This window comes from Oncorhynchus masou, chromosome 16 (assembly GCF_036934945.1).
Source record: "Oncorhynchus masou masou isolate Uvic2021 chromosome 16, UVic_Omas_1.1, whole genome shotgun sequence".
Classification (NCBI taxonomy): domain Eukaryota; kingdom Metazoa; phylum Chordata; class Actinopteri; order Salmoniformes; family Salmonidae; genus Oncorhynchus; species Oncorhynchus masou.
Genome location: NC_088227.1, coordinates 31,031,888 through 31,048,619, shown reverse-complemented (window position 1 = coordinate 31,048,619; position 16,732 = coordinate 31,031,888).

Genomic DNA, 16,732 nt, shown 5'->3' with positions numbered 1-16,732 from the left:
AATACTGATAGACTTAACTACCAAAATAATGGATGATCTGACCAGAGAGGTCCAGGTATGGAGCAGTTTGCAGTTCTCCCAGGGAGAGGTGGATGTCCTGAAAGAGACTTGCAGCAAAATGATAACAAACTGTAAGTCCTCTCAAGATGACATCAGCACTGTCTGTGAATCATTATTAACAAAGACTGGGAAAACAGATCCAGGAGGAATAACATCACTGTGGATGGCATACCAGAATCTTCACATAAGAACTGGACCGAGTGTGAGGAGAAAGTATGAAAAATTATCACTGAAAAGTTGCAGATAGCTCATACGAAGATTGAGGTGGAGCACACCCACAGGTCTTGAAAACATGTAACCAGACCAGGTGACAGACCCAGGCCGATAGTGGCCAAGTTCCTCAGGTTTAAGGACAACATGTCTGAGAGTGTCAAGAACTTGAGAGGAACCAACATCTTCCTCAACGAGGACATCTCTGAAGCTGTGAGCCAGAGACAGAAAGAACTTCCAGAAGGAATAACATCGCTGAGGATGGCATACCACAGTCTTCACATGAGAACTGGGCTGAGTCTGAGGAGAAAGTACAATGCTCTACTACAGGCTCATTGTCCACGCTCCCTCCCAAAAGCCTGGGAGGAATGAGAGAGCCGAGCCTCATCACACACACACATATTTCCTTTGTCTCCATATTATGTCTATCTCCGATAAACTACCAAGGAAAGGAACAGCCGCATATTAACTTATTTGGGGTACCCCCCTTCTTCTCAATTTCTGCCTAAAGACATACCCTAATCTAACTGCCTGTAGCTCAGGCCCAGAAGCAAGGATATGCATATTCTTGGTATCATTTGAAAGGAAACAGGAGAATATAACACAATAGATCTGGTAGAAGGAAATAGAAGGAAATAAACATCTTTCAAATGAACAAGAACAGCCAAACATACAGATAGGATGCTGGGGATGATTTGAATGAAGAACATAAGATGGCAACAATAGCTGAGCAAAGTTTTAGACAGATAACTTCAAAAATGTGCGAACTACATGACATTGAGCATGAAGTCACCCAGGTGGCCGAATTGGTTCAATGATACATTTTGAAGGAAAGAACTATATACAAAATACATAAATGCTATTCTAACACACACCAAAAAAAAATATCTAAAAAATATTTTACAAACAATAATAATAATAATTAAAACAAACAAATAACAAGGGTAACTATTTACACATTTTCTATTTACAATATTGTGAAGACCCTCAGTCCTCTACACAATATTGTGCTGCTGGTGCCATGGCCCACAGCAGTCTCTTTCTGTTGTAAAGCAGAGGCTTACTGAACAGGTGGTGCAGGTGATGGGGCATTTCCTGTGACAAAGGGCACAACGACGTCTCCCTACTGTGCCCTTTTTGCTCTGAGGCACATTCATGCCTGCAGAGATGAATCTGGGCAGGTGAACACCACTGGTTGGAGCAGAAGAGACAGAGGTAGAGGGGACAGAAGGTGCTACAGTGGACTTGCTGTAGCTAGCAAGCTCCAGGATGAGCAGCTCCCTGAAGGCTTGCTGTGAGATGGGGGGCTGTCCACAGCTCTTAGCCATTTCCTTCTGGAGGACGAAGGCATTCACCACAGCAATGTCAATGAAATGATATAAAAAGGTCTTGTGGACAACATTGTAGTATCCTATCAGTGCATATGACAGGTCCACACCTCCCATGCCATTGTTGTAGTCCTTCACAGCAGCTGGAATGGGGACATGTTTTGTGGTCCATGCCCCTCTAGCGTCCTTCACATGCCTGACGACGTGATCGCCACTGAAGGACTTGTGTATAGTTGTGCACATGACCACCTCTCTGGTATCCATCCACTTTACTAAGAGCAGGCCATCTACATGAATCCATCGCATGGTACCCCGCTCAGCCCGCTTAGGCTTGTTGTTCACCTTTGTTTTTGGAAAGCCCACTCTGTTGGTCCGAATGATGCCACAAGCCCACACATCCCGCTTCCTCAGCTCTGTAAACAGGGTAGAGCTTGTGTAGAAGTTGTCCACAAACAGTTTGTAGCCCTTCCCCAGCAGTTGAAAATCCAATAACTCCATAACGGAATCATAACTCAGTCCATTACCGGTAGCAAAACTGAAAGATTCATCTTCCTGAAGCAACTCGGTCTCGCTTTCTCTATCAATTTCCTTTATAATTTAGGTTAAATCTGTATACCTAGACTTTGTTTTAGCTTTTCCTGATTTATTCACCATAACTTAAATACAAACTTGCTGAAAATGCTATTGACTATGTACTGCTATGCGTAACAATTGTGGCTCCATCAAGTAGGATTTGCAATGGCGAATTAACCTCTTTTACACCAGAGTTTACGACAAAGGCTGGTCTTCGAACATATAACCATTACATATTGCCGTTTACCTCAGCTCATTGGCTATCTTCCAAGCTAGATTTCAAGATGATCAGTGGTCACTGGGCCAAAATACAGTCAATCAACGATAGACCAGTCTTACCATTGGTGCGCAATGAGGTCATTGATTGGTGTCTTCAAATCGGTTTGTTTCAGTCAATACGTCCCTGGAAAAGAGTCATCAAGTATGGTTGTGTTAGTAACAACCAGAGGATTGCAACGAAACCAACCATGACTGGAAAATGTTTGTTTTGATTGTGTAATTACCACGATGCAAGTGGTTTACAAATGTTTCGTGTTATATAAAAATGGATGTTATCAAACAAAACAAACATTCACTGTGTAGTCAGGACACTTGGCATTGCCACCAGAGGAAGATCTTCAAAGGTAAGCAATTTATTTTATTGTTATTTCTGACTTTCGTGACGCTAATGCTTGGTTGGAAAATGCTAGCAATACTTGTGTGTGCGGGGCGCTGTCCTAAGAAAATCTCATGGTTTGCTTTCGCAGTAAAGCCTTTTTGAAATCTGACAAAGCGGATGGATTAAGAAGATGTTCATCTTTTAAATGATGTAAGATACATGTATCTACAAAAATGTTTAATATAACGAATGGTGTATTTAGAATGTTAGCGCTCTGCAGTTTCACCGGATGTTGGCCTGGTGGGACGTTAGCGTCTCACCTACCCTAGAGAGTTTAAGAATAGCCCATAATAATGTTCTGTATGTAGCCTTAGTAATTAGGTTAATGAAATGAATAACTAGCTAAGATTAGATAACACTCATATAATGGCCAACTCTGAAACTCACTTAGATAAATCCTTTTATGATAAAGCAGTAGTAATATGAGATATAGCATTGACAGAAAATACAGGAATGCCTATGGGGAGGTGTTGCTGTAAATGTTCAGAGCCATATTCCTGTTAAGCTTAGAGAGGATCTCATGTCAAATGGTGTTGAAATATTTTGGTTGCAAGTTCACCTGCCCCATCTTTCGAGGTGCGGCTATAGGCTATATTAATGGAGAGATCTATTTTCTGGGTGACCTGAACATTGACTGGTTAGCAACGAGCTATCCTGTCAAGTGGAAGCGTCTAATTGTGATGAATGCCTGTAATGTGACCAAGGTTATTGCCAGCACTATTTTTTACATCTTTATCCAAAGCCTAAAAGAATGTGTGTGTCCACAGGCGTGGAAGGAAGCAAAAGTAATTCCACTGCCTAAAAATAGTAACACACCCTTTGCTGGCTCTAACAGCCCCCCAATCAGTTTGCTGTCTGTTCTTAGAAAAATCAAATCAATCAAATCAAATGTTATTTATTAGACACATGCATTGAATACTACAGGTGTAGACCTTTCAGTTAAATGCTTACTTACGAGCCCCTTACCAACAATGCTGTATAAGTAAGAATAAGAAATAAAAGTAACAAGTAATTAAAGAGCAGCAGTAAAACAATAATAGGGAAGCTATACACAGGGGGTACCGGTACAGTATCAATGTGCGGGGGCACCGGTTAGTTGAGGTAATATATACATGTAGGTAGAGTTATTAATGTGACTATACACAAATGATAACAACAGAGAGTAGCAGCAGTGTAAAAGACAGGGGGGGGGGGGGGCAATGCAAATAGTCTGGGAAGCCATTTGAGTAAATGTTCAGGAATCTTATGGCTTGGGGGTAGAAGGTGTTTAGAAGCCTAGACTTGGAGCACTGGTACCGCTTGGCAAGCAGTAGCAGAGAGAACAGTCTATGACTAGGGTGGTTGGAGTCCTTAACAATTTGTAGGGCCTTCCTCTGACACTGTTTGATGTAGAGGTCCTGGATGGCAGGAAGCTTGGCCCCAGTGATGTATTGGGCCGTACGCATCACCCTTTGTAGTGCCTTGCGGTAAGAGACCGAGCAGTTGCCATACAAGGCAGTGATGCAACCAGTCATGATGCTCTCGATGGTGCAGCTGTAGAACCTTTTGAGGATCTGAGGACCCATGCCAAATCTTTTCAGTTTCCTGGGGGGGCATAGGTTTTGTCGTGCCATCTTTACAACTGTCTAATCAAATGTATTTATATAGCCCTTCTTACATCAGCTGATATATCAAAGTGCTGTACAGAATCCCAACCTAAAACCCCAAACAGCAAACAATGCAGGTGTAGAAGCACGGTGGCTAGGAATAACTCCCTAGAAAGGCCAAAACCTAGGAAGAAACCTAGAGAGGAACCATGTTATGAGGGGTGGCCAGTCCTCTTCTGGCTGTGTCGGGTGGAGATTATAACAGAACATGGCCAAGATGTTCAAATGTTCATAAATGACCATCATGGTCAAATAATAGTAATCACAGTGAACAGGTCAGGGTTCCATAGCCGCAGGCAGAACAGTTGAAACTGGAGCAGCAGCACGGCCAGGTGGACTGGGGACAACAAGAAATCATCATGCCAGATAGTCCTGAGGCAATGTCCTACGGCTCAGGTCCTCCGAGAGAGAGAAAGAAAGAAAGAGAGAATTAGAGAGAGCATACTTAAATTCACACAGGACACTGGATAAGACAAGAGAAATACTCCAGATATAACAGACTGACCCTAGCCCGCACGACACATAAACTACTGGAGCATAAATACTGGAGGCTGAGACAGGAAGGGTCAGGAGACTCTGTGGCCCCATCCGATGATACCCCCGTACAGGGCCAAACAGGCAGGATATAACCCCACACACTTTGCCAAAGCACAGCCCCCGCACCACTAGAGGGATATCTTCAACCACCAACCTACCATCCTGAGACAAGGCCGAGTATAGCCCACAAAGATCTCCGCCACGGCACAACCCAATGGGGGGGAGGCGCCCACCCAGACAGGAAGACCACATCAGTGACTCAACCCACTCAAGTGACGCACCCCTCCTAGGGTCGGCATGGAAGAGCACCAGTAAGCCAGTGACTCAGCCCCTGTGATAGGGTTAGAGGCAGAGAATCCCAGGGGAGAGAGGGGAACCGGCCAGGCAGAGACAGCAAGGGCGGTTTGTTGCTCCAGTCCCCTTTCCGTTCACCTTCACACTCCTGGGCCAGACTACACTCAATGATAGGACCGACTGAAGAGATGAGTCTTCAATAAAGACTTAACGGTTGAGCCCGAGTCTGCGTCCCTCACATGGGTAGGCAGACCACAAAAATGGAGCTCTATAGGAGAAAGCCCTAACTCCAGCTTTTTGCTTAGAAATTCTAGGGACAATTAGGAGGCCTGCGTCTTTTGACTGTAGCGTACGTGTAGGTATGTACGGCAGGACCAAATCGTAAAGATATGTAGGAGCAAGCCAATGTAATGCTTCGTAGGTTAGCAGTAAAACCTTGAAATCAGCCCTTGCCTTAACAGGAAGCCAGCGTAGGGAGGCTAGCACTGGAGTAATATGATCACATTTTTTGGTTCTAGTCAGGATTCTAGCATCCATATTTAGCACTAATTTAAGTTTATTTAGTGACTTTTACGGGTAACCGGAAAGTAGAGCATTGCAGTAGTCTAACCTTGAAGAAACAGAAGCATGGATTGATTTTTCTGCATAATTTCTGGACAGAAAATGTCTGATTTTTGCAATATAACATGGAAAAAAGCTGTCCTTGAAACAGTCTTGATATGTTTGTCAAAAGAGAGATCAGGATCCAGAGTAACGCCGAGGTCCTTCACAGTTTTATTTGAGACTGTACAACCATCAAGATTGATTGTCAGATTCAACAGAAGATCTCTTTGTTTCTTGGGACCTAGAACAAGCATCTCTGTATTGTCCAAGTTTAAAAGCAGAAAGCTTGCAGCCATCCACTTCCTTATGTCTGAAACACAGGCTTTTGCGAGGGCAATTTCGGGGCTTCATCATGTTTCATTGAAATGTACAGCTGTGTGTCATCCGCATAGCAGTGAATGTTAACCTCTCTCGGGTATGTGGGACCACTGTGTCAGATTTCAAAAATGCTTTAAGGTGAAAGCATACCTTACAATTATATGAGAACATAGCCCAGCAGACAAATCATTACAAACAGTAACCAGTCAAGTAGAAGAGTTACACAAGTCAGAACTAGAGATAAAATTAATCACTTACATTTGATGATCTTCATATTTTTGCACTAAGAAGACATTCATTTACTCAATAAATGTTCCTTTTGTTCGATAAAGTCCCTCTTTAAATCCGAAAACCTCCATTTTGTTCACGCGTTTTCTTCAGTAATCCACAGGCTCAAACGCAGTCACAAAAGACATACAAAAATTCCAAATTGTATCCGTAAACTTCATGGAAACATGTCAAACGATGTTTATATTCAAACCTCAGGTTGTTTTTAGCCTAAATAATCGATAATATTTCAACCGGACAATAACGTCGTCAATACAAAAGGTAAACAAGAAAGGCACTCTCTCTGGTCGCACGCATGAAAAAGCTCTGAGACACGGCAGGGTCCACTCATTCAGACTGCTCTTACGCCCTCATTTTTCAGTATACAAGCCTGAAACAATTTCTAAAGACTGTTGATATCTAGTGGAAGGCATAGGAACTGCAATTTGAGTCCTAAGTCAATGGATACTGTAATGTCATTGAATAGAAAACTACAACAACAAAACATTTCCTACTTCCTGAATTAATTTTTCTCAGGTTTTCGCCTGCCAAATCAGTTCTGTTATCTTCTTATGGCTGGGGGGCATTATTGAGTAGCTTGGATGAATAAGTTGCCCAAAGTAAACTGCCTGATCCTCAGTCTCAGTTGCTAATATATGCATATTATTATTAGTATTGGATAGGAAACACCCTAAAGTCTCTAAAACTGTTTGAATGATGTCTGTGAGTATAACATACCTCATATGGCAGGAAAAATCCTGAGGAGAAATCAAAACAGGAAGTGAGAAATCTTAGCTTGGTATGTATTCACCACAGTTCCCAATGAAATCCCCTTGAGATATTAATATTGTTTCACTTCCTAGGGGTTCCACTAGATGTCAACCATCTATAGAAATGTGAATGAGACTTCTACTGTGTTGTGGGACTGAATGAGAGCAGAATCTATCAGGTGACTGGCAGTCAGCCATTTTCTGATCGTGCACATTTCTCATGGTACCACTTGCGTTCCATTGCTCATCAAGACACAAAGGAATACTCCGGTTGGAACTTTATTGAAGCTATATGTTAAAAACATGCTAACGATTGATTCTGTACTTAGTTTGAAATGTTTCTATGACCTGTAATATAACTTTTTGAAGTTTTAGTCCGACGAAACGCTGACCAGAATGAGCGTTTGGATATGTATACCAAACACGCTAACAAAAGAAGGTATTTGGACATAAATAACGGACATTATTTAACAAAACAAATATTTATTGTGGACGTGGGATTCCTGGAGTGCTTTCTGATGTAGATCCTCAAACGTAAGGGAATATTTATCATGTAATTTCTTGTTTATGTTGACGCCAACATTGCGGCTACTGTGACTTATTCTTCTGAGTACCGTTTCAGATTATTGCATGGTTTGCTTATTCCGTAAAGTTTTTTTAAAATCAGACACAGCGGTTGCATTAAGGTGAGGTATATCTATAATTCCATGTGTATAACTTGTATTATCATCTACATTTATAATGAGTGTTTCTGTTGAATGATGTGGCTATGCAAAATCACTGGATGTTTTTGGAACTAGTGAATGTAACGCGCCAATGTAAACTCATATTTTGATAAATATGAACTTAATCAAACAAAACATACATGTATTGTGTAACATGAAGTGTCATCTGATGAAGATCATCAAAGGTTAGTGATTCATTTTATCTCTATTTGTGCTTTTTGAAACTCCTCTCTTTGGCTGGAAAAAAAACGGCTGTGTTTTTCTGTGGCTTGATGGTGACCTAACAATCGTTTGTGGTGCTTTTGCTGTAAAGCCTATTTGAAATCGGACACTGTGGTGGGATTAACTTCTTGCGTCGAGCAATCCCGGATCCGGAATTCTATTTATAGCCTCAAGCTCATTAGCATAACGCAACGTTAACTATTCATGAAAATCGCAAATGAAATGAAATAAATATATTTGCTCTCAAGCTTAGACTTTTGTTAATTAATTAACCTCTTGATGCTATGGGGGCACTATTTCATTTTTGGATAAAAAAGACGTGCCCGTTTTAAGCGCAATATTTTGTCACAAAAAGATGCTCGACTATGCATATAATTGATAGCTTTGGAAAGAAAACACTCTGATGTTTCCATAACTGCAAAGATATTGTCTGTGAGTGCCCCAGAACAGATGCTACAGGCAAAACCAAGATGAAACTTCAACCAGGAAATGAGCAGGATTTTTGAGGCTCTGTTTTTCATTGTCTCCTTATATGGCTGTGAATGCTCAAGGAATGAGCCTGCCCGATCTATCGTTTCCCCAAGGTGTCTGCAGCATTGTGACGTATTTGTAGGCATATCATTGGAAGATTGACCATAAGAGACTACATTTGCCAGGTGTCCGCCCGGTGTCCTCCATTGAAATTGGTGCGTCATCTTCAACTGCACGTCTTTTTCCAAGCGATTCACAGAAGAAAGGAGACTACCACGAACGATATATCAATGAAGAGATATGTGAAAAACACATTGAGGATTGATTCTAAACAGCGTTTGCCGTGTTTCAGTCGATATTATGGAGTTAATTTGGAAAACAGTTTGCCGTTTTGATGACTGAATTTTCGGGGTTTTTTGGTACCCAAACGTGATGTACAAAACGGAGCGATTTCTCCTACACAAAGAATCTATCAGGGAAAACTGAACATTTGCTATGTAACCCCGAAGTTCTTCAAAGGTAAATTATTTTAGTTAAATCCTTTTCTGTTTTTTGCGCAAATGTTGCCCGCTAAATGCTACGCTAAATGCTACGCTAGCTATCAATACTCTTACACAAATGCTTGTTTTGCTATGGTTCAAAAGCATATTTTGAAAGTCTGAGATGACAGTGTTGTTAAGAAAAGGATAAGCTTGAGAGCTAGCACATTCATTTCATTTCATTTGCGATTTTCATAAATAGTTAACGTTATGTTATGCTAATGAGCTTGAGGCTATAACTGGATACAGGTTTTTTTCATAGCCAAACGTGAACAAAACGGAGCGATTTGTCCTACACAAATAATATATATTTTTTAAACTGAACATTTGCTATCTAACTGAGAGTCTCCTCATTGAAAACATCTCAAGTTCTTCAAAGGTAAATTATTTTATTTGAATGATTTTCTTGTTTTTGTGAAAATGTTGCTGGCTGAATTCTAGGCTTATAGCTATGCTAGCTATCAATACTCTTACACAAATACTTGTTTAGCTATGGTTGAAAAGCATATTTTGAAAATCTGAGATGACAGTGCTGTTAACAACAAGATTACCATTAAAACGGTATAAGATACATGTATGTTTGAGGAATTTTAATTATGAGATATCTGTTGTTTTGCATTTGGCGCCCTGCACTTTCACTGGCTGTTGTCATATCATCCCGTTAACGGGATTGCAGCCATAAGAAGATATTATACTCACAGACATTATTTTAACAGTTTTGGAAACTTTAGAGTGTTTTCTATCCAAATCTACTAATTATATGCATATCCTATCTTCTGGGCCTGAGTAGAAGGCAGTTTAATTTGGGATTGTTTTTCATCCAAAATTCCAAATGCTGCCCCCTACCCTAGAGAAGTTAACATTATGTTTATCGAATTATATCCCCAAGAGGTAAAATATATAGTGAAAACAATAGTGGTCCTAAAATGGAACCTTGAGGAACATCGACAGTAACAGTTGATTTGTCAGAGGACAAACAATTCACAGAGACAAACTGATATCTTTCCAACAGATAAGATCTAAACCAGGACAGAACTTGTTTGTGTAGACCCATTTGGGTTTCCAATCTCTCCAAAAGAATGTGGTGATCGATGGTATCAAAAGCAGCACTAGGAGCACGAGGACAGATGCAGAGCCTCGGTCTGACGCCATTAAAAGGTAATTTACCACCTTCACAAGTGCAGTCTCAGTGCTATGATGGGGTCTAAAACCAGACTGAAGCTTATCGTATACATTGTTTGTCTTCAGGACGGCAGTCAGTTGCTGCGCAACAGCTTTTTCTAACATTTTTGAGAGGAATGGATATAGGCCGATAGTTTTTTATATTTTCTGGGTCAAGGTTTGGCTTTTTCAAGAGAGGCTTTATTACTGCCACTTTTAGTGAGTTTGGTACACATCCGGTGGATAGAGAGCCGTTTATTATGTTCAACATAGGATGGCCCAAACACAGAAGCACCTCTTTCAGTAGTTTAGTTGGAATAGGGTCCAGTATGTAGCTTGAAGGTTTAGAGGCCATGATTATTTTCATCATTGTGTCAAGAGATATAGTACTAAAACACTTGTGTCTCCCTTGATCCTAGGTCCTGGCAGAGCTGTGCAGACTCAGGACAGCTGAGCTTTGAAGGAATATGCAGATTTAAAGAGCAGTCTGTAATTTGCTTTCTAATGATCATGATCTTTTCCTCAAAAAAGTTCATGAATTTATTACTGCTGAAGTGAAAGCCATCCTCTCTTGGGGAATGCTGCTTTTTAGTTAGCTTTGCGACAGTATCAAAAATAAATGTAGGATTGTTCTTATTTTCCTCAATTAATTTGGAAAAATAGGATGATCGAGCAGCAGTGAGGGCTTTTCGATACTGCACGGTACTGTCTTTCCAAGCTAGTGGGTAGACTCCCAGTTTGGTGTGGCGCCATTTCTGTTCCAATTTTCTGGAAGCTTGCATCAGAGCTCGGGTATTTTCTGTATACCAGGGAGCTAGTTTCTTATGACAAATGTTTTGAGTTTTTAGGGGTGCAATTGCATCTAGGGTATTGCGCAAGGTTAAATTGAGTTCCTCAATTAGGCGGTTAACTTCTCTAGGGGACGTGAGACGGTAGCGTCCCACCTGACCAACATCCAGTGAAATTGCAGAGCGGCAAATTTATAAACAGATATACACATAATACAGGCAAGTGTTATACATCGGTTTAAAGATTAACTTCTTGTTAATCCAGCCGCCGTGTCAGATTTCAAAAAAGCTTTATGGCGAAAGCAAACCATGCGATTATTTGAGGAAAGCGCCTAGCAGACAAATCATTATAAACAGTACCAGCCAAGTAATAGTAGTCATCAAAAGTCAGAAAAAAAAAGGAAAACATGAAAGGCTTGCTCTCGGTCGTGTGCAAGAAAACCCTCTGAGACACTATAGGGTCCACTCATTCAGAGTGGTCTTACTCCCTCATTTTTCAGAATACAAGCCTGGAACCATTTCTAAAGACTGTTGACATCTAGTGGAAGTCATAGGAAGTGCAATTTCAGTCCTTAGTCATGGATACTGTAATGGCTTTCAAAAGAAAACTACAAACATAAAAAAATCCCACTTCCTGGACAGATTTTTCTTCTTCGCCCTGCCATATCAGTTCTGTTAAAATCACAGACATTACTTTAACAGTATGGTTTTCTATCCAAATCTACTAATTATATGCATATACTAGCTTCTGGACCTGAGTAGCAGGCAGTTTACTTTGGGCACGCTTTTCATCTGGAGGTGAACTGATTTTTGTCCTCTAACGTCCTTGGGTAGGCAGAGGGAGTCTGGAAGGGCATCAATGAATCTTTGGGTTGTCTGAGAATTTATAGCATGACTTTTGATGCTTGTTGGTTGGGGTCTGAGCAGATTATTTTTTTGCGATTGCAAACATAATAAAATGCTGGTCCAACAGTCCAGGCTTATGAAGAAAAACATTAAGATCCACAATATTAATTCCATGGGACAAAACTAGATCCAGAGTATGACTGTGGGAGTGAGTAGGTCCAGAGACATGTTGGACAAAACCCACTGAGTCGAGGATGGCTCCAAAAGCCTTTTGGAGAGGGTCTGTGGACTTTGCATGTGAATGCACGGAGGGATATGGTCACTAGTGTAACCAGGAGGTGAGGCCTCATTTAACACAGTAAATTCATCAGGCTTAAACCATGTTTCAGTCAGGCCATTCACATCAAGATTATGATCAGTGATTAGTTCATTGACTATAACTGCCTTGGAAGTGAGGGATCTAACATTAAGTAGCGCTATTTTGAGATGTGAGGTATCACGATCTCTTTCAATAATGGCAGGAATGGAGGAGGTCTTTATTCTAGTGAGATTGCTAAGGCGAACACCGCCATGTTGAGTTTTGTCTAACCTAAGTCGAGGCACAGACACGGTCTCAATGGGAATAGCTGAGCTGACTACACTGACTGTGCTAGTGGCAGACTCCACTAAGCTGGCAGGCTGGCAAACAGCCTGCTGCTTGGTCTGCACCCTATTTCATTGTGGAGCTAGGGGAGTTAGAGCCCTGTCTATGTTCAAAGATAAGATGAGAGCACACCTCCAGTTAGGATTGAGTCCGTCACTCCTCAACAGGCCAGGCTTTGTCCTGTTTGTGGGTGAGTCCCAGAAAGAGGGCCAATTATCTACAAATTCTATCTTTTGGGAGGGCAGAAAACAGTTATCAACTTGCGATTGAGTTGTGAGACTCTGCTGTAGAGCTCATCACTCCCCGTATCTGGGAGGGGGCCAGAGACAATTACTCGATGCCGACACATCTTTCTAGCTGACTTACACGCTGAAGCTCTGTTGCACTTGGTGACCTCTGACTGTTTCATCCTAACATCGATGGTGCCGACGTGGATAACAATATCCCTATACTCTCTACACTCGCCAGTTTTAGCTTTAGCCAGCACCATCTTCAGATTAGCCTTAACGTCGGTAGCCCTGACCCCTGTTAAACAGTGTATGATCGCTGAATGATTCATTTTAAGTCTAATACTGCGGGTAATGGAGTCGCCAATGACTAGGGTTTTCAATTTGTCAGAGCTAATGGTGGGAGGCTTCGGCTTCTCAGACCCCGTAACGGGAGGAGTAGAGACCAGAGAAGGCTCGGCCTCTGACTCCGACTCGCCGCTTAATGGGGAGAACCGGTTGAAAGTTTCTGTCGGCTGGTTGAGCATTCCTACAGCATTTCCCTCCAGAAGCCATGAGAATGTTGTCCGGCTGCTGGGACAGTGCGAGGGGATTTATACTACTATCTGTACTTACTGGTGGCACAGACGGTGTTTCATCCTTTCCTACACTGAAATTACCCTTGCCCAACGATTGCGTCTGAAGCTGGGCTTGCAGCACAGCTATCCTCGCCGCAAGGTGATCGTTCTCCTGTATATTATGAGTACAGCGACTGCAATTAGAAGTCATCATGTTAGTATTACTACTTAGCTTCGGCTGGTGGAGGTCCTGACGAACCATGTCCAGATAAAGCGTCCGGAGTGAAAAAGTTGAATGAAAAAAAGTTGAGTGAGGGGAAAAACTAAAAATATAAACGGTAATTAAAAAGTAAAAACCGTAAAGTTGTCAGGTAGCAAAGTAAGGTTAGCAACAAAACGCACAGCAGCATGTAAACAAGTCTGCAAGTTGTGACCGGAAATGACACATATGACAACGAGCAAAGCAGACCCTGCACTAATCTCTGATCTCACCTCCTCAACCTCAGAGCGGGTGAGAGAGTCGATGGCACTGACAACAGTGATGTGAACACCAAGGAACTTAAAGCTCTCAACATGCTCCACTACAGCCCTGTCGAGAATAAGGGCGTGCTCGGTCCTCCTTTTCCTGTAGTCCACAATCATCTCCTTTATCTTGATCACGTTGAGGGAGAGGTTGTTGTCCTGGCACGACATGGCCAGGTCTCTGACCTCCTCCCTATAGGCTGTCTTGTTGTTGTCGGTGATCAGGCCTAACACTGTGTGTCATCGGCAAACTTGATGATGGTGTTGGAGTCGTACCTGGCCGTGCAGTCATGAGAGAACAGGGAGTACGGGGGAAGGGGGGGACTGAGCACGCACCCCTGAGGGGCCCCTGTGTTGAGGATCAGCGTGGCAGATGTGTTGTGACCTACCCTTACCACCTGGAGGGGGTCCGTCAGGAAGTCCACGAGCCAGCTGCAGAGGGAGGAGTTTTTTCCCAGGGTCATTAGCTTAGTGATGAGCATTGAGGGCATTGTGGTGTTGAATGCTGAGCTGTAGTCAATGAATAGCATTCTCAGATAGGTATTCCTTTTGTCCAGGTGGGAAAGGGCAGTGTGGAGTGCAATAGAGATTGCATCATCTGTGGATCTGTTAGGGCGGTATGCAAATTGGAGTAGGTCTAGGGTTTCTGGGATAATGGTACTGATGTGAGCCATGACCAGTCTTTCAAATCACTTCATGGCTACAAACGCTACGGGTCAGTAATCATTTAGGCAGGTTACCTTAGTGTTATTGGGCACAGGGAGAGGATTGATGGAGAGGATTGTGTTTTACCAAATACAATGCTATTTGTCAGAGAACAAGCTACTGACTTTAAGCATGCATATAGAGAATGGCACTCAACTTGTACTGCACTGACTCAGAAATTGATAATAAGATACATTGTTAGATTTCAGTGCATCCTTTGATGTTACTGATCATTAATTGTTATGGCTACACATCGCATTTATTCAATGGAAGTTTATCTTACATCAGATACTGTATGTACAGTGTGGTGTCCATCAGGGCTGTTGCCTTGGGCTGTTACTCTTCTCTATTTTTACAAATGATTTGCCACTGGTCTTACTTGAAGCTAGAATGACTATGTATGAGGTCATGTATGAGGATGACTCCACACTCTACATCTCAGCGCCCAAAGCCAGTGAACTCACTGAAATTCTAAATAAGGATTTACAGTCGGTATCAGAATGGGTGATTAATAATTAACTGGTCTTAAACACATCTAAAATGAAAAACATTGTATTGGTTCAAAACATTCTCTAAGACTTAAACCTTAACTTGAGTTGTACATAAAGGAAGTTAGACTACTGGGTATAACATTGGATGGTCATTTATCATGGGCAAGTCATATTGACAAAGTTGTTGTGAAGATGGGTAGGGGTATATCTGTTACATCTGCACACAAACATCAACTGTACTAGTTGTTCAGGCTCTGGTCTTGTTCCATCTTGTCTACTGTCCAGTAATATGGTCAAGTGCAGCAATTAAAGACCTAGCAAAGCTGCTGCTGGCTCAAAACAGAGCAGTACGCCTAGCCCTTAACTGCACATACAGAACTAACATCAGCAACATGCATGCCAGTCTTTCCTGGTTGAGGGCTGTGATAGAAAAATTACATATTTACCTGATTTGTTGGTGATTAGTTGGATATTTAACAATATTTAACAATTATTTACTTTCTGTAGTAAGACATTTCTTTCATTCATTATGAGTGAACTGATATGAGTTTTTTTGAAGATGAGGCTGGCAGCTGATTAAGTGATGGCTAGGAAAAAACTTACGGCTGGAATTCCATAGATAAGATATGGTGGGTGTCCCCGAGATAGTTGGTTCCGACCTTGAATATGTGGACATCTATAAGTACCTAGGTGTCTGGCTAGACTGTAAACTCTCCTTCCAGACTCATATCAAACATATCCAATCCAAAATCAAATCAAGAGTCGGCTTTCTATTCCGCAACAAAGCCTCCTTCACTCACGCCGCCAAACTTACCCTAGTAAAACTGACTATCCTACTGATCCTCGACTTCGGCGATGTCATCTACAAAATTGCTTCCAACACTCTACTCAGCAAACTGGATGCAGTTTATCACAGTGCCATCCGTTTTGTCACTAAAGCACCTTATACCACCCACCACTGCGACTTGTATGCTCTAGTCGGCTGGCCCTCGCTACATATTCGTCGCCAGACCCACTGGCTCCAGGTCATCTACAAGTCCATGCTAGGTAAAGCTCCGCCTTATCTCAGCTCACTGGTCACGATGGCAACACCCATCCGTAGCGCGCGCTCCAGCAGGTGTATCTCACTGATCATCCCTAAAGCCAACACCTCATTTGGCCGCCTTTCGTTCCAATACTCTGCTGCCTGTGACTGGAACGAATTGCAAAAATCCCTGAAGTTTGGAGACTTTTATCTCCCTCACCAACTTCAAACATCTGCTATCTGAGCAGCTAACCGATCGCTGCAGCTGTACATAGTCTATTGGTAAATAGCTCACCCATTTTCACCTACCTCATCCCCATACTGTTTTTATTTATTTACTTTTCTGCTCTTTTGCACACCAATATCTCTACCTGTACATGACCATCTGATCATTTATCACCCCAGTGTTAATCTGCAAAATTGTAATAATTCACCTACCTCCTCATGCCTTTTGCACACAATGTATATAGACTCCCCTTTTTTCTACTGTGTTATTGACTTGTTAATTGTTTACTCCATGTGTAACTCTGTGTTGTCTGTTCACACT